Below are 24,426 nucleotides of genomic sequence, written 5' to 3'. Positions count from 1 at the left end.
ATGTTTTTGTATATATACCATTGTAACTTTCCACCTGTCCATATACTACCAGTGAACAGGGGCACAGAAACAAGTGCCCGAAATATATGGTTTCAACGTTTAAATAGTGTTTTATGGGCCTTCTTATTTTCATATATATATATATATATATATATATATATATATATATATATATATATATATATATATATATATATATATATATATATATATATATATATATATATATATATATATATATATATATATATATATATATATATATATATATATATATATATATAGAGAGAGAGAGAGAGAGAGAGAGAGAGAGAGAGAGAGAATGTATATATACTATATAAGTGCGAAGAAGGCAGGCGAGTGAGCCTAAATGCAAAGCAAGCAGGGAGCAGGACCAGGAACGAACATGGCGATGCGTCATAATTTATTCCAAAGCCCTTCCACATTCACTTGAATGCTTCATCAGGAATCTGTACAATTAATAATAACAAATATAAATATTCGCAAGTTGTCTAAAAAAATCACTTTTACATAAATCAAAATGAAAAAAAACGCGTATTCACATATACTAAAGTAGATTAAAACTTGACATAAAATTACACAAAAAATAAAAGCTTAAAAATTAGAAAAAAATCAGATTAAAAAAATACATGATGATAAAAGTTAAGAAACAACTGAGGAGTACTGGGGTCGACCTACCATGACAAAAGATAAACAAAGACTAAAAGTACGCACATAAAAACAATAGCTTAAGAAAGGTCCAAAGGGGTGGAGGTGGACTACTGGGCGTTCAACCGCGGAACAAGTTGTTTGATGAAGAGAGACTCAAGAATCGGGAATTCATTTGGGGTGAAGTTTTGGCCAAGAAAAACAAGTAAAAAATGCGAAAAAGTTTCTTCAGCGCAATCGAGTTTTCTGTACAGCGTATAATCAAGGCCACCGAAAATAGATCTATCTTTCGGTGGTCTCGGTATAATGATGTATGAGCCGCGGCCCATGAAATTTTAACCACGGCTCGGTTGTGACCTGTCGTATAACGTTGCCAGACGCACGGTTATGGCTAGCTTTAACCTTAAATGAAATCAAAACTACTGAGACTAGAGGGCTGCAATTTGTTATGTTTGATGATTGGAGGGTGGATGATCAATATACCAATTTGCAGCCCTCTAGCCTCAGTAGTCTTTAAAATCTGAGGGCGGATAAAAAAAGCATGGACAGAAAAAAGTGCGGACAGAAAAAGTGCGGACAGAAAAAAGTGCGGACAGAAAAAGTGCGGACCGAAAAAGTGCGGACAGAAAAAAGTGCGGACGGACAGACAAAGCCGGCACAAAAGTTTTCTTTTCAGAAAACTAATAAAATCGTCGTACTTGACGAAAACTCTACATTTTTTGCAATGTTCGAGTGTACTGGACTGTTGAAGGTTAGATAATGAACATCCAGTATGAAAGCTAAACTCCCCTGAGGCAGTCTGTGGCATCCTCATCACCCATCGGGAAGAACCCACGTCAGTTTCCAGAAGACACCTGGGACGAGAACCCTTGTATAATGTACCGGATCCCGTAGGGGCGTAGTGTCGTCGGGTTCTTTGCGGCGTCCCTTCGGCCCCTAGCTGCAACCCATTTCGTTCCTTTTATTGTGCCTCCTCCGTTCATGTTACCTTCCTTGCATCTTACTTTCCACAGTCTTCCAACAATTCATAGCGCAACTGCGAGGTCTTCCTCCTGTTACACCTTTCAAACTTTTACTGTCAATTTCCGTTTCAGCGCTGAATGACCTCATAGGTCTCAACGCTTGGCCTTTGTCCTCAATTGTATATATTCTATACTGTACCAGAGGACATGAGCGGATGCAAACGATCTTTGAATCGAAACAAAGAGCCAATTGTGAGTGGACTGGCAAGTATAAGTTTGACATTTCAGGCGCCAGAGTATTAATGCACAATGGTTGTACATTTATCTGCAAAGAATTTATGTACAATGTTTGTACATTTTATGTGCAAAGAATTTATGTACATTGTTTGTACATTTTATGTGCAAAGAATTTATGTTCAATTTTTGTACATTTTATGTGCAAAGTATTTATGTACAACGCTTGTACATTTTATGTTCAAAGCATTTATGTAGAATGCTTGTACATTTTATATGCAAAGTATTTATGTACAGCGTTCGTACAGTTTATGTGCAAAGTATTTATGTACAATGTTTGTACATTTTATGTGCAAAGCATTTATGTGCAATGTTTGTACATTTTATGTGCAAAGAATTCATGTGCAATGTTTGTACATTTTATATGCAAAGTATTTATGTACATCGTTCGTACAGTTTATGTGCAAAGTATTTATGTACAATGTTTGTACATTTTATGTGCAAAGCATTTATGTACAATGTTTGTCCATTTTATGTGCAAAGAATTCATGTGCAATGTTTGTACATTTTATGTGCACAGCATTTATGTACAATGTATGTACATTTTATGTGCAAAGAATTTATGTACAATGTTTGTACATTTTATGTGCAAAGTATTAATGAGACTGTCATCTGAAAATTCGTACGGATGTTAAAACACCATTTTCCTTTCACCCCATCGCGAACCTTTCCTTCACTGAATGAACACTTGGAAGAATTAAAGACTTCACTCTTCCTTTATTGCCGAATCAAAACGACATTTCTTTGTTGTATGGGAAGAACCACGGCCCACATATTCTTAAGATAAAAAAAAGAATAAGGAAATTGCTTTTGTCGCATTTTGTCTCAATTGAACGAGAACCCAATTCTTGAATCAGAAAACACCATTATTCCCTTCCCAGAATATCTTCTTTCCTCTTACCACCGCCACCTCACGCCAACCCCCCAGGCCGCCGCCCCCGCCCCCTCCTGCTGCGACGTCTACAGGAGAAGGGTATTCATAAAATGCTCAATATCTTTCGTTCATGTAAGGTGAATTTGTTCGCCTGTTAAAAGAGGGAATCAACTCCCTCCTTTGGCTTACCTCTTTTTCTCTCTACAATATTTTTTTTCTTTTTTTTATACGGGGATAATACGGGTATTTACATGGAGGAAAAATGAGTATTGCTTCTGATTAATAAAGAGAATCATTTGAAATCGTTTTGTTGCCAGACATCAAACGATTAATAATTTATTCGTAAAAGGACGAATTAAAACGGCAATTTGTTCTCGCTGGGTACAGCATATTGTTATGTTTGTTGGTGATTTCAGCCCTGGCAGAGAGAGAGAGAGAGAGAGAGAGAGAGAGAGAGAGAGAGAGAGAGAGAGAGGGGAAACCTTTCCACTGAGAGAGAGTGAGAGAGATAGGAGGGAAACTTTCCACTGAGAGAGAGAGAGAGAGAGAGAGAGAGAGAGAGAGAGAGAGAGAGAGAGAGAGAGTCCTAAATAAAAAAAAAATTAATATAAAGGCACGATACGAGGATTCTTCTTCTTCTTCTTCTTCTTCTTCTTCTTCTTCTTCTTCTTCTTCTTCTTCTTCTTCTTTCTTCTTCTTCTTCATGCCTTTATATTAAATTGTTTTTTATTTAGGACTCTCTCTCTCTCTCTCTCTCTCTCTCTCTCTCTCTTTTAGGTCATTACCTAGGAATCCTCTTATCATGCCTTTAAATTAAATAAGATTTTTTATATTTTGGTCGTCGAATTTATAAAGCCATTTTCACTCTTTTAAAATAACGTTCTGTATTTCTGAAAAATGTATAATATCTATCCTGCTCTTAATTTGAATAATATGAATAGTAATCCAGCGCTATCCAGCTTTGGCTAAACTGAAACGTTTTTCTCATTCTCACACTTGGGGGGATTTATCAAATGTATTCTGTTGCTCTGTATATATATATATATATAATATATATATATATATATATAAATATATATATATATATATATATATATATATATATATATATATATATATATATATATATATACATACATACAGGATATTATATATATATATATATACATATATACATGTGTGTATATATATATATATATAAAACAGAAGTAGTTGGCATATCTCAGGACAGGGTGACAAGGAGATAGTCCGGTCATCTGTAGGTGGTATTTATTTGCCGATTTGTTACATCATCAAGGCTAAAAAGAAAATTTACAAATTAAAATACATGGAATAAAACTAACGACTTCAAGAGAGTCTCAACATGCTATATAAATATATTATATATATATATATATATATATATATATATATATATATATATATATATATATATATATATATATATATATATATATATATATATATATATATATATATATATGTGAGGCCCATTTACAAGAAGTGTATAAATTTTATATATATCCACATGCATACACATATGAACATATGAATAATCTCAATATTTTACTCGCAGATTTTTACACCACAGTAAATACAAAACAGCATACTCAGCAGAAATCCGTGATGGCTGCCCACCATCAACTTCATGGTGGTAACCTGACACTCTCTCCTTGTAAATGGGCCTCATTATCTCGAGCTTATGGTTCCTCGAAGACGTCAGTTGCATTCCGGAAGATGCTTTTGGTTTAATTCGTCACTTATATTATATAATTTTAACCGGTGTGCATCTTTTAAGAGAGATTTTCACTTGAATAAACTAACAGTGGATTTTGGTACTCTGTACTTATTGTAGCCTAAAATCTTACAAAAATAAAATTGCTGTTAAAATCAAACTAATGTCACAAGGACTCTAATGAACAATCTCAAAATAATGTGGTATTCTCATATATCAGATGAGTTTTTTTTTTATAGGAAAAACAACATTCGAACAATGATTTCCTACTTTCTTAAATATTATTATTATTATTATTATTATTATTATTATTATTATTATTATTATTATTATTATTATTATTATTCGGAAGATAGAACAAGCACAAGGGAGCCCATTAATTTGAAATTCAGGCTTCCAAAGAATATGGTGTTCATTGGGAAGAAGTAAAAGGAGGTAAAGGTAAATATAAAAAGAGATTTCACTTATTAAAAAAGAAAAAAAAAATTAATATACATAAATACAGCGAGGGAAACAGGGACATTTATACCAAGTTCTCGCGTGGAAGAAATCTCTTGTTATTTCCAGCCTCGCGTCGACTGCGAGGCAATCAGGAAATATAAAAAGTAAACTTAGGTTCTTCTTTAACTTCTAGAAACGGTAAAGTGTAGTTTTGTATACCTGTAAAGTGAGTTTTTTTGTTTACCTGACCAAATTTTTTTTTCTTAGCTGTTTATTCCATCAGCTGAGTAGGTAAATAAACAGACTTTCAACCTCGTCTTTTCAGAACAAACAAACGGCAATAGTTATAGTCTTCTTCTGAGATCTGGCAAATTTATGTTCCGTTCAGATTTTAGTGCTTTTTTTTTTTTTTACCAGCTTTTTTTTTTTTTTTTTTTTTTTTTTTTTTTTTTTTTTTTTTTTTTTTGATCGGAGATCCGGTTCGGCTACTGGGAAAAGTCGTCAAACATCGGGAAAATGTTTTTTCGATGAATGTCTACTTTAAAAACTCAGTAATTCTGTAACAGCGATCGTGCATATGTATGTATGTATATATATATCCATATGTATATACATACATATATACATGTATGTACTGTATATGTATGCATATGTATATACATACATATATATATATATACTGTATATATATATAACATAGATATAACATATGTATATACTGTACATAGTTACACATTATATGTATATATATATATATATATATATATATATATATATATATATATATATATATATATATTTATATATATTATATACAGTATATATATATATATATATATATTATATATATATATATATCATATATATATATTTATATATATACAGTATATATATATATATATATATATATATATATATATATATATATATTATCTATCTATCTGTATACATTATACATATATATTAGCCTTTTTCCAATACGCAAATAGGCTACACCGCTACAATCTGACCCTCAGACATGGGCTCAGCAAACTGCTTTAGTATCAGAATATGATTCTTTGAAAGTAATATGTTTAAACTGTCATTATTTAGAAGCTTTTCCTTCCCGTTTAATTTTACGTAGATTTCTCTTTGTCGTTCTAAAATTTACTTACGTTTTTATCTATTCATTTACTAATTTGTTAATTTGTTTTTTCTTTTCTGATAACTGATCTCTTCTTTCTGTATTTCCTATTATTACCTCCTGTTGCTTCTTTCAAATGAACACCATAATATTCATTGGAAGCTTTAGAATTTTAAGTGGGTGGCTCCTGTGGTGGGCTTGTTCCATATGAACTGGGTTCACCTTCTGAATAATAATAATAATAATAATAATAATAATAATAAATAATAATAATAATAATAATAATAATAATAATAATAATATTATTTTTAATTGCCGGAATTTTTTCAAGTACTGCAGCCTTCAAAAATGTTCTTTCAGTCCAAATAATTTTATTAAACAACGTCTCTCTGAAATATTGCCTAACCCAGTTTATTGATTTTGACAATATAACTTCAATGAAACATTTTATCAAGTCTTGAGTCTTTACTTCAAAATTCATAATTAATAACAGTTTATGTGCGAGGGTTGAAAAGACGAATAACTAACGCACCAAGTGTCCTTTTTTTTTGTATAAAAATCATGGAAAATCAAGATCGTCGAAAAAAACCATTTTCTTTATCGATATACTGTATAAACAAAAACACAACAGATGAAAATGACCGGATAATGATTACAGCCGCTTTGAAATCCATTTTTATATTATCTACCGGACTCTCGCCAAATTTGAACGATGACGTATTGCTGAGAGATACTCTTCAACTACTCTGTATGTAGTAATGTAAGCAACACGCAAGTTGATAAGTAAGTAACGAGCCGGCAAATGATTACGTAATACCTGGAATCAATCAGTCCCTTTTTCTTTTGGCCCGGGGGGTAAAAAATCATATTTATTCATCACGCAATCGTTCCGCGTTAAGTATCTGTATCTCCAAGCTCTGGGAGACCATCGGAATCGATAATATCCACTTCCCCCTTCCACCCCCTCCCCTCCCCCTTCTCTTTCATGAGGCACCCTCCCCTCCCCCCCCCTTCTCTTTCATGAGGCACCCTCCCTCCCCTCCCCTTCGAATTACACACCTCCACTCTATTGACATCTTCATCAGCGCCAACGTGATCTTGTCGACGACGAATTGATGATACACACACACACACACACCCAAATACACACATACACACACACACACACAAACAGGCGTCGAATTTGCTAGTGACAGAACAAACAGAAGGTCTCGGGAGACGATGCTGGATGTTGAGGGGAGAGAGAGAGAGAGAGAGAGAGAGAGAGAGAGAGAGAGAGAGAGAGAGAGAGAGAGTTTGATCCTAGAAAGAATGGGGGCGATGCTTCTTGCGCATGCGCAGGAAGAAGCCACGGCTGGAGTGGACACTACTCGTATGTACTAAGTAATGCCATAATTGATTATGTAATTACTAGTTAATGCCAGGAAACGTAATATCTATCTATCTATCTATCTATCTATCTATCTATCTATCTATCTATATAGACAGACAGACTGATAGATAGATAGATAGATAGATAGATAGATAGATAGATAGATAGATAGATAGATATGAGTTTCAGATTCAAATCGGGATCGAACCCAGTTCTTTCAATTGAAAGGCGAGGGTGCTTCCAACTTTCAACTGAAAGGCCTGGGTTCGATCCCGACGTGAGCCAGAAATATATTTCTATTCCACACGTGACTGTGTGTTGATTAGTTATATATATAACTATAAACATACATTTATATATATGTATATACATATATGTATGTATGTATGTATGTATGTATGTATGTATATATATATATATATATATATATATATATATATATATATATATATATATATATATATATATATATAATATATATATATATATATATATATATATATATATATATATATATATATATATATATATATATATATATATATATATATATATATATATATATATATATATATATATATATATATATATATATATATATATATATATATGTAATTACACGTAATTTAACAATTCTTTCCTGCAACTTTATTCCATTTTTTTTTCTTCGATAGGGAGTTGAAAGAAAATATCCGACCATTTATATGTCTGTCATTGCTCCCAGCTGTTTGAAACCAATCCAACAGCCACCACCAATAATAGATATGTAGTAGATTAACTTAAGCCAATGACAACTGCAGCCTTCAAAACTTAAAGGGAGGTCACACCCTAAACCTACAGCAGGTCACAGCAGGTCAAACCTTAAAAATCACAATGACTTATTCAAATGCCACCTTCCATTATTCCTCTATTTACAACTTCATTCAGAACTCTAGACCTATATCGAACATTTTCACATGAAATCCCTCCTTTCGCTCATGCAAACTGTGGAACAGGCTCCCCGTGACGAGGTCGTGCGACAGGAACCTCAAAAGTTCAAGCGAAGGTGCAAATGCATTTCTACCCTAATACAATGCTCCTTGTATTTTAAGAACTGCATTTTTATCTACTTATTTATTAGTCTGTTCATTTATGTTTTTTCTTTTTTGATAAGTGATCTTTCCTTTCTGTATTTTCCTTTACACTCTGTTATTTCTTTCAAATGAACACTGTGATATTCCTTGGAAGCTTGAATTTCAAGTCAATGGCCCCTGTGGTGGGCTTGTTCCATATGAAAAGGGTTCATCTTCTAAATGATAATAATAATAATAATAATAATAATAATAATAATAATAATAATAATAATAATAATAATAATAATAATAATAATAATAATAATAATAATAATAATAATAATAATAATAATAATAATGAGCTGTAATGGTAAAAGCGTCAAGGAAATAGATACCCTAATCCAGACTGTAAGGATTGTATCTGGGGACATCAGGTTGGAGTTTGGAATAGAAAAATGCGTCTTGGTCAACATTCAAAAAGGCAAAGTGACAAGGACTGAAGGGATAAAGCTACCAGACGGGAATACCATCAAACACATAGATGAGACAGGATATAAATACCTGGGAATAATAAGAGAGGATATAAAACACCAAGAGAAGAAGGATACGATCAGGAAAGAATATTTGCAGAGACTTAAGGCGATAACCAAGTCAAAACTCAACGCCGGACACATGACGAAAGCCATCAGCACATGGCCAGTACCAGTAATCAGATACAGCGCAAGAGTAGTGGAATGGACGAAGGCTGAACTCAGCAGCATAGCCCCGAAAACTAGGAAACATGAAACATGACAATACACAAAGCACTACACCCAAGAGCAAATATATACAGACTATACGTAACACGAAAGGAAGGAGGGAGAGATCTACTAAGCATAAAGGACTGCGTCAACATCGAGAGCAGAGCACTGGGGCAATATCTGAAAACCAGTGAAGACGAGTGGCTAAGGAGTGCATGGGAAGGACTGATAAAAGTAGGCGAAGACCCAGAAATATACAGAGACGGGAGAATGAAAAACAGAACAGAGGAATGGCACAGAAAACCAATGGACAGACAGTACATGAGACAGACTAAAGAACTGGCCAGCGATGAAACGTGGCAATGGCTACAGAGGGGAGAACTCAAGAAGGAAACAGAAGGATTGCTAACAGCGGCACAAGATCAAGCCCAAAGAACCAGTTATGTCCAAGGAACAATAGATGGAAATAACTTCTCACCCATATATAGGAAGTGCAATATGAAAGACGAGACCATAAACCACATAGCAAGTGAATGTCCGGCGCTTGCACAGAACCAGTACAAAAAGAGGCATCATTCAGTAGCAAAAGCCCTCCACTGGAGTCTGTGCAAGAAACACCAGCTAGCTTGCAGTAATAAGTGGTACGAACACCAACCTGAGGGAGTGATAGAAAACGACCAGGCAAAGATCCTCTGGGGCTATGGTATCAAAACAGATAGGGTGATACGTGCCAATAGACCAGACTTGACGTTGACTGACAAAATCAAGAAGAAATTATCACTCACTGATGTCGCAGTCCCATGGGACACCAGAGTAGATGAGAAAGAAAGAGAAAAAACTGATAAGTATCAAGACCTGAAAATAGAAATAAAAAGGGTATAGGATATGCCAGTGGAAATTGTACCCATAATCGTAGGAACATTAGGCACGATCCCAAGATCCCTGAAAAGGAACCCGGAAAAACTAGATGCCGAAGTAGCTCCAGGACTGATGCAGAAGAGTGTGCTACTAGAAATAGCGCACATAATGAGAAAAGTGATGGACTCCTAAGGAGGCAGGATGCAACCCGGAACCCCTCACTATAAATACCACCCAGTCGAATGGGATGACTGAGACAGAAAAAAAAATAATAAAAAAGTAATATATGACTCTAATAATAATGGAGTTGAAGATTATATAATAATAATAATAATAATAATAATAATAATAATAATAATAATAATAATAATAATAATAATAATAATAATAATAATACGAAAAAGACATTTTATTTTTTCCTGGCTTTCCGTTTCACCACGAGGATTTTTTTTTTCTTTCTGTTTTCAAGAATATTCCCGTGCTTCATGGCTTCTCTGACTATAGATGATCTTCTTTTACTGAAGGATCCTGGAAGACTCAATCCGGCTCTTCGTTTCATCATCTCCTGTAATCACTTCTAAGTCATCTCCTCTCCCTAACAAAAGGATTTATCTGCACTTACGAGATAGCTATCCTCTCTCTCTCTCTCTCTCTCTCTCTCTCTCTCTCTCTCTCTCTCTCTCTCTCTAAGTAATCTCTTCTCCCTAACAAAAGGATATATCTGCACTTACGAACTAGCTATTCTCTCTCTCTCTCTCTCTCTCTCTCTCTCTCTCTCTCTCTCTCTCTCTCTCTCTCTAAGTAATCTCTTCTCCTAACAAAAGGATATATCTGCACTTACAACTAGCTATTCTCTCTCTCTCTCTCTCTCTCTCTCTCTCTCTCTCTCTCTCTCTCTCTCTCTCTCTAAAGTAATCTCTTCTTCAACAGGATTTATCTGCACTTACGAGCTAGCTATTCTCTCTCTCTCTCTTTATCTGAGCAACGGATTTAATTGACTTACGAGCTAGCTATACACACACACACACACACACACACTCTCTCTCTCTCTCTCTCTCTCTAAGTAATCTCTTCTCCCTAACAAAAGGATTTATCTGCACTTACGCAAGCTTAAAAAGTAATCTCTTCTCCTAAAAAAGGTTTATCTGCACTTACGAGCTAGCTACATTCTCTCTCTCTCTCTCTCTCTCTCTCTCTCTCTCTCTCTCTCTCTCTCTCTCTCTCTCTCTTGTAAGTAATCTCTTCTCTGAGCAACGGATTTAATTGAACTTACTCTGAGCTTAAGACAAAGTATAAACATCAACGTATTCCTGTACATTATACCGATAGCGATAAATCCGTGATTTCTTCAAATGTCTGCTGCAACAAAAACACCTTTAATTAATTTTAATCTCTCCAACGAAGAAAGACGACAGAATATCATTTACAAACATCACCCATTGCACACACTATTCCACCCCCTTTTTCTTATCATGAAACATTAGAATCTATCCAATGTCTTTTTCCGATTTCTCCTGCTATTCCAACCATAAAGATGTCAATGAAATGAAATATAGAATTTAGGACAAAAGCCCAGCGCTGGGACCTATGAGGTCATTCAGCGCTGAAACGGAAATTGGGACTACAAAGGTCTGAAAGGCGTAACAGGCGGATAATCCTCGCAGTTCGACTATGAAAAAATTGTTAGGAGAGGGTGGATAGCAGGATGGAAGAGAGAGAGAATATGAATGGAGGTACAGTAAAAGGAAGGAAAGGGGTTGCAGCTAGGGACCGAAGGGATGCTGCAAAGAACCTTACGTAATGTCTACAGCGCAACGCGTGAGGTGCAATGACGGCACTATCCCCCTAAGGGCCATAAAGATGTCAAATACTCACACAGAAATGTCATAACGTTGTTTTAAACCTCGTTTCAGAAAACACCACTTGATGCCCAAACGCTCTTCCTTATCTAAACTCGTACTATTCTTCTCTAATCCCTTTTTCAGTTTTCTGTAAAAGAAAACTATTGAAATAGCTTTGCCTGTCCGTCCGCACTTTTTTTGTCCGTCCTCAGATCTTAAAAACTACTGAGGCTAGAGGACTGCAAATTGGTATGTTGATCATCCACCCTCCAATCATTTAACATGCCAAATTGCAGCCCTCTGGCCTTAGTAGTTTTCATTTTACTTAAGGTTAAAGTTAGCCATAATCGTACGTCTGGCAACAATACAGGACAAGCCACCACCGGGACGTGCTTAAAATTTTATAGGACAAGCCACCACGGGGCAGTGTTATACCGAGACCACCGCAAGATAGATCTATTTTCGGTGGCCTTGAGTACAAGCTGTACAGATAACCTGACTGCGCCGAAGAAACTTCGACGCATTTTTAAATTGTCTTCTTATGTATTGTGGCCCTTTTTCTCAACGACAAACCCACTTTCCCTGAAAACGTCATTTCCTTGAAACAAATCGCATTTAATTATTTTAAATTCAATCACCAGTTTCGACGTATGTTATTACGAAAGGTCACGAGGACGTTTACATAAAAACAATAAGGTTTAATGGACGCTGCCCTTTAGATTATTGCTCACTTTACTCAACGCTGAATAATATTCCCTTCTAAATTCATAAGTAAGGATATTTATATTTTTCCTTGAACGGCCGTCATCACATTCAACTTCCTAGAAAGCGTCGTCATAGTTATTATCATCACCACCAGTAAGTGATTTCCACTAAGAACTGGCTGGTGTCTGCGTCAAAATGAAACAATGGCAGCTGATATTCGAAAATAGATTTCATTACATTTAATGGAATGGAATGGAATATCAAATTTAGGCCAAAGGCCAAAGAGCAAGCGCTGGGACCTATGATGATGAGGTCATTCAGCGCCGAAAAGGAAACAGAGTAAAAAGATTTGAAAGGTGTAACAAGAGAAATTTACAATAACACGGTTTGAAAGGTTGTAACAAGAGGAGAAACTGAGAGTAAAAAGGTTTGAAAGGTTTAACAGGAGGAAAACATTTTGTAGTTGCACTAGGAAACAATTGTTAGGAAAGGCTTGAGGAGAGTAACCCCTTTCATTCCTTTTATCGTACCTCTGTTCATGTTTTCTCTCTTCCATCTTACTTCCCTCAAGCCTCTCCTAACAATTGTTTCATAGTGGAACTGCAAAAGGCTTGAACCTCCTGTTCCGCCTTTCAAACCTTTCTATTCCTCCCATAGGTCCCAGCACTTGGCCTCTGGCCTAAATGTGATATTCCAATCACAATATATAACAAGGCGTTAATGTTACAACAAACAATAAAAAAAACAAGTAAAGAATGAGCCGAAGTCTCCTAGGCGCAATCAAGTTTTCTGTACAGCGTATAATCAAGGCCACCGAAAATAGATTTATCTTTCGGTGGTCTCGGTATAATGCTGTATGAGCCGCGGCCCATGAAATTTTAACCACGGCCTGGTGGTGGCCTGTTGTATATCGTTGCCAGACGCACTATTATGGATAATTTTAACCCTTAAATAAAATAAAAATCACTGAGGCTAGAGGGCTGCAGTTTGGTATGGTTGATGATTGGAGGGTGGATCATTAACATGCCAATTTACAGCCCTCTAGCCTCAGCAGTTTTTAAGATCTGAGGGCGGATAGAAAAAGTGCGGACGGACAGACAAAGCCATCTCAATAGTTTTGTTCTACAGAAAACTAAAAAAGGAGAAATTGAAGTCCAGGAATTACCATTGATAATTATAATATCGAATTCTGCAATCAGATTATTAAGAGCAGAGTAGTGTTGTAACTTTACATTCCAATTACTTGAAGCTTTTCTTTCATATGATAATAAACACGAACTATTTTTTGTTTTATTTTTCCTTTTCGCAAAATTCTCAACGTCATTAGAAAGAAAACGCTTTCATCAGAGAGAGAGAGAGAGAGAGAGAGAGAGAGAGAGAGAGAGAGAGAGAGCGAGTCGCCCAAGGGTACAATTACATAGAAATTCGCTGAAAAGGTTATTCAATCGCTCATCTGTGTCATCAAAAGGAGTTGAAATATACTGAAAAACAAAAACAAAAAATATATATCTTCGTACAGAGGATCTGAAAACATCGCCTGATAATTAGTTAAACAGCTGCATAACAAAAAGATTTCTCTTTCTCTCCTTTAGTGGGGGAAACGGTCTTTTAGTATTTAGAAATTTTTGAAAACTCCAAAAGAAGTAAATAATGCGCCGAAGTTTCTTCGGCACAATCCAGTTTTCTGTACAGCATGTAGTGCTGTATGAGACTCTCAGCCACGGCCCATGAAACTCTCAGCCGCGTTCCATGAAACTTTCAGCCACGGCCCAGTTGTGGCCTATGTTGTTGGCACCTATAACGGTGCCAGACACACGATCATGGCTAAATTTAACCCTTAAATAAAAAAAAACTACCGAGGCTAGAGGGCTGCAATTTGGTATGTTTGATGACTGGAGGGTGGATGATCTACATACCAATTTGCAGCCCTCTAGCCTCAGTGGTTTTTAAGGTGTGAGGGCGGACGGACAGACTAAGAGCCATCTCAATAGTTTTCTTTTACAGAAAACTAAAAACTTTGTTCGTACAAGGGATCTGAAAATATCATCCGGTAATCAAATCAGCTGTATGACCAAAGTTTTCTCTCTCTCACTCCTTTAGTGGGAAAATAAGTCCTTAGTCTTTTAAATCTTAAGTCTTCAGTCTTTAGTCTTTACCCACTAATGAGAAGAGCCATTCATTCATTTATTGAAGTCCCAAAGCCCCTTCTTCACTTTTGATGTCAACTGGACTTCAATAGCAAACAGCAAAACCCCAGATGCCTCAAAGGAGTTCGTTTCTCTGACGCCATTCCAATGGAGAGAAGGAGAGGGGAATTTGGAGGAACCAAAGAATACCCAACCACAAAATAGGAATTAAAAACCATTAATCAGCTTAATGAACTTTAGAGAAATTCACTATTAATTAAAAATTATTATTATTAATTATTATTATTATTATTCAGAAGATAAAACCATTAATGGAACAAGCCCATCAAAGGGCCATTGACTTTTCTCAAGTTTCTAAAGAATATCAATTGAAAGAAGTAACAGAATGTAATAAGAAATACAATATTATTATTATTATTATTTATTATTATTATTATTATTATTATTATTATTATTATTCAGAAGATAAACCATATTCATATAGAAGTAGCCCATCACAGGGGCCACTGACTTGAAATTCTCAAGTTTCCACAGAATATGGCGTTCAATTGAGAGAAGTAACAGAGTGTAATAAGAAATACAAAACTATTATTATTATTATTCAGAAGATAAACCATATTCATATGGAACAAGCACCCCACAGGGGCCAATGCATTAAAATTCTAAATCTTACACAGCATACGGTGCTCATTAGAAAGTAGTAGCAGGAGGTAACAGTAGGAAACACAGAAAGAAGAGATCAATTATTAGAAAAGAAAAAAAAATAATTAACAAAATAATAAACAAATAGATAAAAATATAAAAGAATGATTAGAATAAAAGGAGAATTGCTTTAGGGTAGAAATTCATTGGCTCTTCGCTGGAACTTATAAGGTTTCAGTTGCACAACTCCACCTCCATCTTCCTGATTACAACTTCTTGATTACATCATCTTCCTGATTACATTTTCCCCGATTACATTTTTTCTGATTGCATTTTCATGATTATATTTTCCTGATTACAGCTTCCTGATTACATCTCCCTGTTTATAACTTTTGCAGACAAACAAAAGGCTGTCTCCTAAAAACGATTAACATTTTCCTGATTACATTCACTGCTTACTGATTAACATTTTCCCAATTACAACTCCCTGATTACATTTTCCTTATTACATCTTTCCGATTACATTTTCCCAATTACAGTTTCCTGTTTACATTTTCCCGATTACAGTGTTCGGATTACATTTACCTGATTATATCTTCCTGATTACAACTTCCTGGTTACATTTTCCTTATTATATTTTCCTGATTACATTTTCCCAATTACAGTTGCCAGATTACATCTTTCTGATTACATTTTCCTGATTACATCTCCGTGATTACAACGACCTGATTACATCTTCCTTTTTACTTTTTTCGAATACATTTTCCTGATTATAACTCCCTGGTTACATTTTCCTGATTACATTTTTCGGATTACAATTTCCTGATTACATTTTCCCGATTACAGTTTCCTGATTACAACTTCCTCATTACATCTCCCAGATTACATTTTCCAGATTACAACTTCCTGATTACATCTCCCAGACTACATTTTCCTGATTACAACTTCCATTCACAACTGTGACCCAAAATAATTTTTTTTCGCCAGTTTCTGAAGTTTCCATTCATCCTCACCAGACGGCCCTCGTGATCAACCCGTTATCTCGAAATTTTACACTTAAATACTACGTCGATTTATTTTAGAGTTACATTACTCCATCTATAAAATAATGGTTTGTATATATATATATATATATATATATATATATATATATATATATATATATATATATATATATATATATATATATATATATATCAATATATTATATATATATATATATATATATATATACATATATATATATATATATATATATATATATAAATATATATATATATATATATATATATATATATATATATATATATATATATATATATATATATTATATATATATATTAGAAATCTCTCTCCTTATTCGTCAAAGATTCTGCATGTCACAAACATCTAATTAAGAAAATATTCTAGCCAGTTAGAAGGTATAGGTAAGGGAACGAGACGTCTGGGACAAATCAGGTAAGCGGTAAGAGGCTGTTTTCAAGTGAATTAATAGTTTCAAATGAATAATCAACTATTGAATAATTAATCAATCGCGGCGATACATATTAATTTTGGTGTTACTTGGAATGGCTTAAGGATGGATGATTAAGATCAGAACAACATGAATAACCTACTGAATATGTCTGTGAATGATAACAGAATAATAAGGAAAATACAAAAGTGAATGAAGATAAATGAGAGGCAAACCAAAACACTGAATGATACAGAATAAGAGGCGCAATAGAAAAGTGAATGATAACAGAATAAGAGGCAAAACAAAACATCGAATGATGCAGAATAAGAGGCAAAATAAAACAGTGAATGAAACAAAATAAATGGCAAAGTAAAAAGTGAATGACACACGATAAGAGGCAAAGCAAAAAAGTGAATAATACAGAATAAGTGGCAAAACAAAGCAGTAAATGATACAGAATAAGAGGAAAAACAAAGTAGTGAATGATGCAGAATAAGAGGAAAAACAAAATAGTGAATGATGCAGAATAAGAGGCAAAACAAAATAGTGGATGATACAGAATAAGAGGAAAAACAAAGCAGTGAATGATAAAGAATAAGAGAAAAACAAAATAGTGAATGATACAGAATAAGAGGAAAAACAAAATAGTGGATGATGCATTATCAGAGCAAAAAATAGTGAATGATACAGAAAGAGAGGAAAAACAAAACAGTGAATGATACAGTATAAGGAGCAAAACAAAATAGTGACTGACAAAGTATAAAGGGGAAATCACAACAGTGAGCAGTGAATGATACAGTATAAGTGGCAAAATAAAACAGTGAATGATACAGTGGAACAGTGCGCGCTTTATAGGAAAAACGTAACCGAAAACTGACTATTGATCTCCATAAGCTTCAAATATTTCTGTCACCGTTGATTAAAATCCTCTTTATGTGAGTGAAAAGTGCGCGCTGACTGCGAGTGTAAAGTGGTTGCCACTTTTAGAGTGCAAGGGGTTGCAAGAGCAATAAAGCCTGAGACAACGAGAGGCTCTGGGGAAAAAAATATAGCCTGACTTTTATCAAAGGTTCTTGTTTTTGAAGAAACAAACCTTAACTGGTTGGAGTGGGGTGTTTTCAAACACAAGAGAGAATTGGGATATAAAATTTAGGCCAAAGGTTTGGCAAGAACTTGGACCTACGATAAGGTCATTCAGCGCTGAAAAAGAAACTGAGAGTAAAAGGGTTGTAAGGTGTAACAGGAGGAAAACATCTTGCAGCTGCATTATGAAACAACTGGTAGAAGAGGGTTGAGGAAAGTCAGATGGAAGAAAGAGAATAGGAACGGAGGTACAGTTAAAAGAATGAAAGGGGTTGCGGCTAGGGGTTGAAGGGGACCCTACAAAGAACCTTAAGTACATTACACACCGCGTGAGGTGCACTGCAGGAACTATACCCGTACGGAAACGCACAAAGAGAGGAATCTCAGTCAAGATGTGGACTGCTAGGATTGTGGGAGTTTGTGAATGTGTGTGTATATATATTCTTGCTAAGGGAAGTGGCTTTCACTGATGGGACAGCCATGAATTGTAAAGGGTTTTAAAACCTGAATGGTAACTTTTTGTAAATATCTTGCCATTCTAAAGAAACTGCCTTTTCTCTGAATATGTAGAATGCACGAGCGTGCACACATCACACACACACACACACACATATATATATATATATATATATATATATATATATATATATATATATATATATATATATATATATATATATCTTGACTGGATTTCATCTCTCTCTCTCTCTCTCTGCGTTTGCACCCTCTCAACCAATTAAGTTTTGTTTCTTTGTAAACAAGGACCCTTTGATAAAAAGCCAGGCTATTTTTTTCCAACCGATCTGAACCTATTAGCAGAGTCTCTTTATGCCTCAATATTTACTGCCCTTTCCAACCCCTTTGCACTCCAAGAGTATAAACCACTTTTCACTACCACTGAACGCCCACTCTTCACTCGCATAAAGAGGATTTTAATTAACGCTAACAGAAATATTTGAAGCTTTGGAAAACTAAATCGCCATTTTTTCTGTTACATTCTTCCTGCAAAGTTTGCATCGTTTTGTTTTGTGTCTTGTTGAGTTATCATTCACTGTTTTGTCTTTCCTTTTATTATTCTGCTTTTCTCATATTTTGATATCAATCGCTGTTTTGCTCGGCCTTTTATTCTGTTTCATTTACTGTTTCGTTTTCCATTTCATTCTGCATTTTTCACTGTTTTCTTTTTCCTCTAATTCTGTATCATTCACTGTTTTGTTTCCCCCATTATTTTCGTCTCATTCACTGTGTTGTTTCGTTTCTTATTCTTGTGTCATTCACTGTTTTGTTTTCCTTCTCATTATGTATCATTCATTGTTTGATTTTGCCTCATGTTCTGTATCATTCACTGTTTTGTTTTGGCCCTTATTCTGTATCATTCACCGTTTTGTTCCTCTTATTCTGTATCATTCACTGTTTTGTTTTTCCTCTTATTCTGTATCATTCACTGTTTTGTTTTTCCTCTTATTCTGTATCATTCACTGTTTTGTTTTTCCTCTTATTCTGTATCATTCACTGTTTTGTTTTTCCTCTTATTCTGTATCATTCACTGTGTTGTTCATCTTATTCTGTATCAATCACCGTTTTGTTTTGCTTCTTATTCTTATTCTCTATCATTCACTGTTTTGTTTTTCCTCTTATTCTGTATTATTCACTGCTTTATTTTCCCTCCTATTCTGTATCATTCACTGTTTTGATTTGTCTATTATTTTGTATTTTTCACTGTTTTGTTTTTCCTCTACTTCTGTATCATTCAGTTTTGTTTTTCATCTACTTCTGTATCATTCAGTTTTGTTCTTCCTCTACTTCTGTATCATTCAGTTTTGTTTTTCTCATTCACTCAGTTTTGTTTTTCCTCTACTTCTGTATCATTCACTGTTTTGTTTTTCCTCTTACTCTATATTGTTCATTGTTTTGTTTTCCACTTTATTCTGCATCATTCACTCTTTTGATTTGCCTATTATTTTGTATTTTTCAGTTTTGTTTTTCCTCTAATTCTGTGTCATTCATCATTTTGTTCTTCTTATTCTGTATCATTCGCCGTTTTGATTTGCCTCTTATTCTGTATCATTCACTGTTTTGCTTTCCATTTTATTCTGTATATCATTCTTTGTTTTGATTTGCCTCTTATCCTGTATTTTCACTCTTTTGTTTTTCCTCTAATTCTGTATCATTCACAGTTTTGTTTTCCCACTTATTCTGATATCATTAACAGTCTTGTTATTCAGTCTACTGTTCATTCTGTACTCATCTTAATCATCCACCAGTCTGCCATTGCAGTTTAACACTTAAATTAATATGCATCGCCTTAGTTGATTAACAAATTCAATGGTTTATTATTCAGCTGAAAACAGCCTCGGGAGCTACCTCATTACCTCTTACCTCTTACCTACTTTTACCCTAAACTGCTTGTTCCCTTATAGTGCAGCAGATTGCTGTAAAAATCGTTCAGATAGTGAAACAAGCATGAAATTTGGCACAAACATTCCTAAGACTACGCTCTCTTAGAAAAGGGCGCTGGCCACCTGAAAATCCAAGATGGCGGCTATTTTTCAAAATGGCCGCCATCTATGTTGAGATTCACTGGTTTGGGAGCATCTATTGGATGGAATATGCCAGTTTTTTTTTTTTTTAACCTCGACTTTTAGGTTATAAAATGTTCCATACCACACATTTTATTGAAAACCCTTACTAAATGAATTGTAACCAAGATGGCGTACAAAATGGTTGCCATAAAAGTTTTTTTTTCTATCCACAGCGCTAGCAGACATAGAGACCAACTGTTTTTATTTAATGGTATATTCATGTGATCAGACAGTTTAACTAATATGCTATTTTCAACTGAAATAGTAATGGTATGGTCACATACAACATTGTGTCTAAGACTGTAACCATAAAAAGAAAAGAAGAGAAATACGGACTAAACGCAACCAATCTATGTATAGGTCTCTCAACCTACACCTTTGAAAAATTCGAGGATAAGAAGGTAGGCATAGCATGACACGTTGGATGCTCAAGCTAGATTATCTACTGTAGAGAGGGCAATATTTATCTAGACTTCACATTTGCAAGTGCACAGAGCTGTGCAGGGAAGACCCAGCTTGTAGCACTTGCACCTTTCCCGACAGCCTGCTTTGCATCCACATTTGGTAAGCTGTTGGCAACTCTTAGCTAGCCACTGATACTCCAGTGCAAGCTGTGGCCCCAAGATATCTGTGGGTGGCTTTGGTATTGCAGTGTTTGGTGGCACAGGGTTCTTTGTTTGAAAGGAAGCTGGTGAGATGTTTGTGAATGTGTCCGGCAATTCAGGCACCGACCTCACTTTCTCAGGTGCAAACTTTAGTTGCTGTCTTTCCTGTCCAGTGTTCTCCTTGGTGGGGTGCTGAAATATGGAGATGCTAGTTCCATGGAAGGAGGTAGTGGCAGTAGTTGCAGATGGGTTGTGGTTGATGTTGTCCATCACTGCAGTGGTGAACAACCCTTTTCGCAGTACTGGGGGACAGACCACACCCTCCTCCACATATTTGCTAACTGTGGCATCTCCTAACTGTGCAGAGACCTCCAGTACTCTGTCATAAGAGATACTGAGGCCATACTGATGTAGCATTTCAACCAGGTTTCTCTTCCTGGTTTTGGCATAGACTGAGAGTCCCATGTAGACTGGGAATGGTGTTTCTCTGTCTTTGGAGTGTCTATGAGTTGTTGCTCCTCTTTGTATCAGGAGTAGCAGTTGAACTGCATGAGCTGTGCAATGGCCTGGTCTGACTTTGATGCTCCAAATCGTAACTGTGACTTGATGTCAGCCCCATGCTCAACCATCCCTACAAACTGGAGCAGGAGAGGAGGCACAGAATTTCGTACACAAGCCTCAGAAAATGTGCCATCAAACCGTGACTGATGATCAAGTATAGACTTTCTGAGAATATTTGCTGCTTTAGCAATGATAACTGCCTCTGAAAGATCAGATGATTGAGCAAGTGCTTTTCCCACATCCTTTTGAAATGCAAGTAATACATCTCTGCCAGATTTATGAGCCTCAAGTTCTGGAATTTCTGCCAGAAGTTTGTCTTTGAGTCTCGTGGAATTTACACTTGGTGACTCTACACCTAATTGTTCCAGACGTTGTTGGTAGAGGTGGCAAATATCTGCCAGCCGAAATGTGACTGGATCATCTGAACAAAGGTTGTTTTCAACAATGTATGTCATCAGTTCTGACAGAACTAGTGGATACACATCTGATTCTGACTCAGTGCTACCTTGGTCTTTCTCAAGGCTCCTCAGGTAGGACCTTTTTCTGTTGTAGAGGGCACAAAGACAGGCATGGTGATACTTAAACTCCTGTGCAATGACATCCCCACCAGTCAACTTAGCAAGGAGCTTGCCATCACTAAGTATCTCTGCACATTCACGCAATTTCAAGTCAAGGCCCTTAGTACTAGCCTGTCTGAGATCAGATGCAGGTGCCACTTTCTCACAGAAAATGCAAACTTCATTGTCATGACTGGTTCGGCGCAGTTTTGCACGACTAGTCTCAGTGTTGCTGGTCTGGTCATTGGATTGTCGCTTTCTTGCACGGTCCAGTTTAGTGTTGTTAAACAACAAGCGACAGTTCACATGGTATTTGCTGCATTTTCCTGAGAGTGGCCTCTATGCCATCACCTTCATCCAGCCTTGCTGGATCCATTATCAGTGGCATTTCATTAATTTCACTGAACATGGGAATGTTCCTTGCCAGCATTGTGTACCCATCATGGTCTAGGACATGATGACTTGGAGGTGATGTCAAGTGCTCACCTCTTTTGTCCTTCTGACAAAGACAACACAAACTCCAGTTTGTTTTTCTACTGCTCAATATTGGATTGGCATCACATTCTGCCATGATTTCACTTTTGATTAAGGCCGAGGGTTATCCTTTTACCACCTTAAACAAAGCACACATTCCTGTATGGGATTCAACTAGGTTCGGTCTCCCTACACCTAGCCCGATCATTCATCCAGTGCCATTTAAGTCCCGTGTGATCTGTACACCATCCGGGTAAGTACATGAACCATCATGTACAGCCCCCATACCCTTGGCTCGGCTCTCCGCGCTGGCACATCCTGTCTATTCAGGTGCGGCTATCTAACTATAGCTGGTCTGGGGCTGTTAGAAAGCATTTGGGACACTAAACTAAACTATACTACAACTACTAGTCTAAGACTACAGGATTAGTAAAGCTGGATTAGCTGGCACTGAACCCCATGCTGAGTTACACAGCAGTGATGTCACCAGTGTGCCTGGTTGTGTGCAGACATACACTCTTTTACATTTATTAATTTTCCTTCAAAATTGATGAGTTATTCGAAAGAGATGGCCTCATTAGGATCTAAAACCACAGAAACCAAGATCCATGCTTAAAACGATAATTGTTGAACGGGCATTATTTCTCATTATAATTATTGTTTCTACCTTTTCTTGGCAGCCATATAGCCCCCCATATTTAAAGGTAAACTGTACTGGGAAGCTACAGAAACATAATATTCACAAGAAATAGTATGGAAGAGCTTTACCATATTGCTAGAAGCAAATACATGCCATTCTAGTGAAAAATTAGCCAAAATCTGTCGATACTGGCCGCCATCTTGGAATTTGGCCGCCTTATTAAATTTTTTGCGTGGCCAGCGCCCTTTTCTGATAGAGGGAACTTTAAAGAGCACTTGTGCAAAATTTCATGCTTGTTTCACTATCTGAACGATTCTTATGAAATATGCAATTATCTGCTGCACTATTACCTACACTAACAACGTAAGTTATTATTCGTATTTAGATGCTCGTGGTATATTGAAACCTTGATGAATATAGACGCATAAGGGTAATTTAGGGGTTGGACGAAAGTTTAAAACCGAAATGATTGTTTACATGTATATATATATGTGTATATATATATACATATATATATATGCATATATATGTATATCAAATATATATATATATATATATATATATATATATATATATATATATATATATATATATATATATATATATATATATATATATAAATGCAAATAACATTACTGCAATTCTCGTTTAGCATTCCCCTGGCAATGAACCTCTTCGTAAGAACTAATAATCTGTTCTTTTTCCCTCCGAAAATAGCATATGAAAGTAGTGGATGAACGATGCAAATGAAATTAGTAGTAAATCAAAGTAGCCAGTGAAAGTAGCAAATGAAAGTAGGACATAAAAGTAGCAAATGAAAGTAGCAAACGAAAGTAGAGAGTGAAAGTGTCAAATCGTTACACCAAATGAAAGAAGCAAGTGAAAGTAGCAAATAAAACTAGTGGATGAAAGTAGTAACTAAAAGTAGCTAGGGCAAGTAGTTATTAAACGTAGAAAATGAAAGGAGCAAATGAAGGCAGTAGATAAAAGTAGTGTGTGAACGTAACAAGTTA

The 24,426-nt window shown here is 35.5% G+C and overlaps 1 protein-coding gene across 1 annotated transcript in view; it reads left to right on the top strand.

Moving 5' to 3' along the window:
* Positions 1–24,426, top strand: part of LOC136840648 (nephrin-like) — a 482,146-nt gene that overhangs the window by 344,209 nt on the left and 113,511 nt on the right. The gene's annotated exons all lie outside the window — the stretch shown is intronic.

This window comes from Macrobrachium rosenbergii, chromosome 8, assembly GCF_040412425.1.
Source record: "Macrobrachium rosenbergii isolate ZJJX-2024 chromosome 8, ASM4041242v1, whole genome shotgun sequence".
In the NCBI taxonomy this organism is placed as follows: Eukaryota; Metazoa; Arthropoda; class Malacostraca; order Decapoda; family Palaemonidae; genus Macrobrachium; species Macrobrachium rosenbergii.
This window is presented reverse-complemented; position numbering and strand designations above follow the sequence as displayed.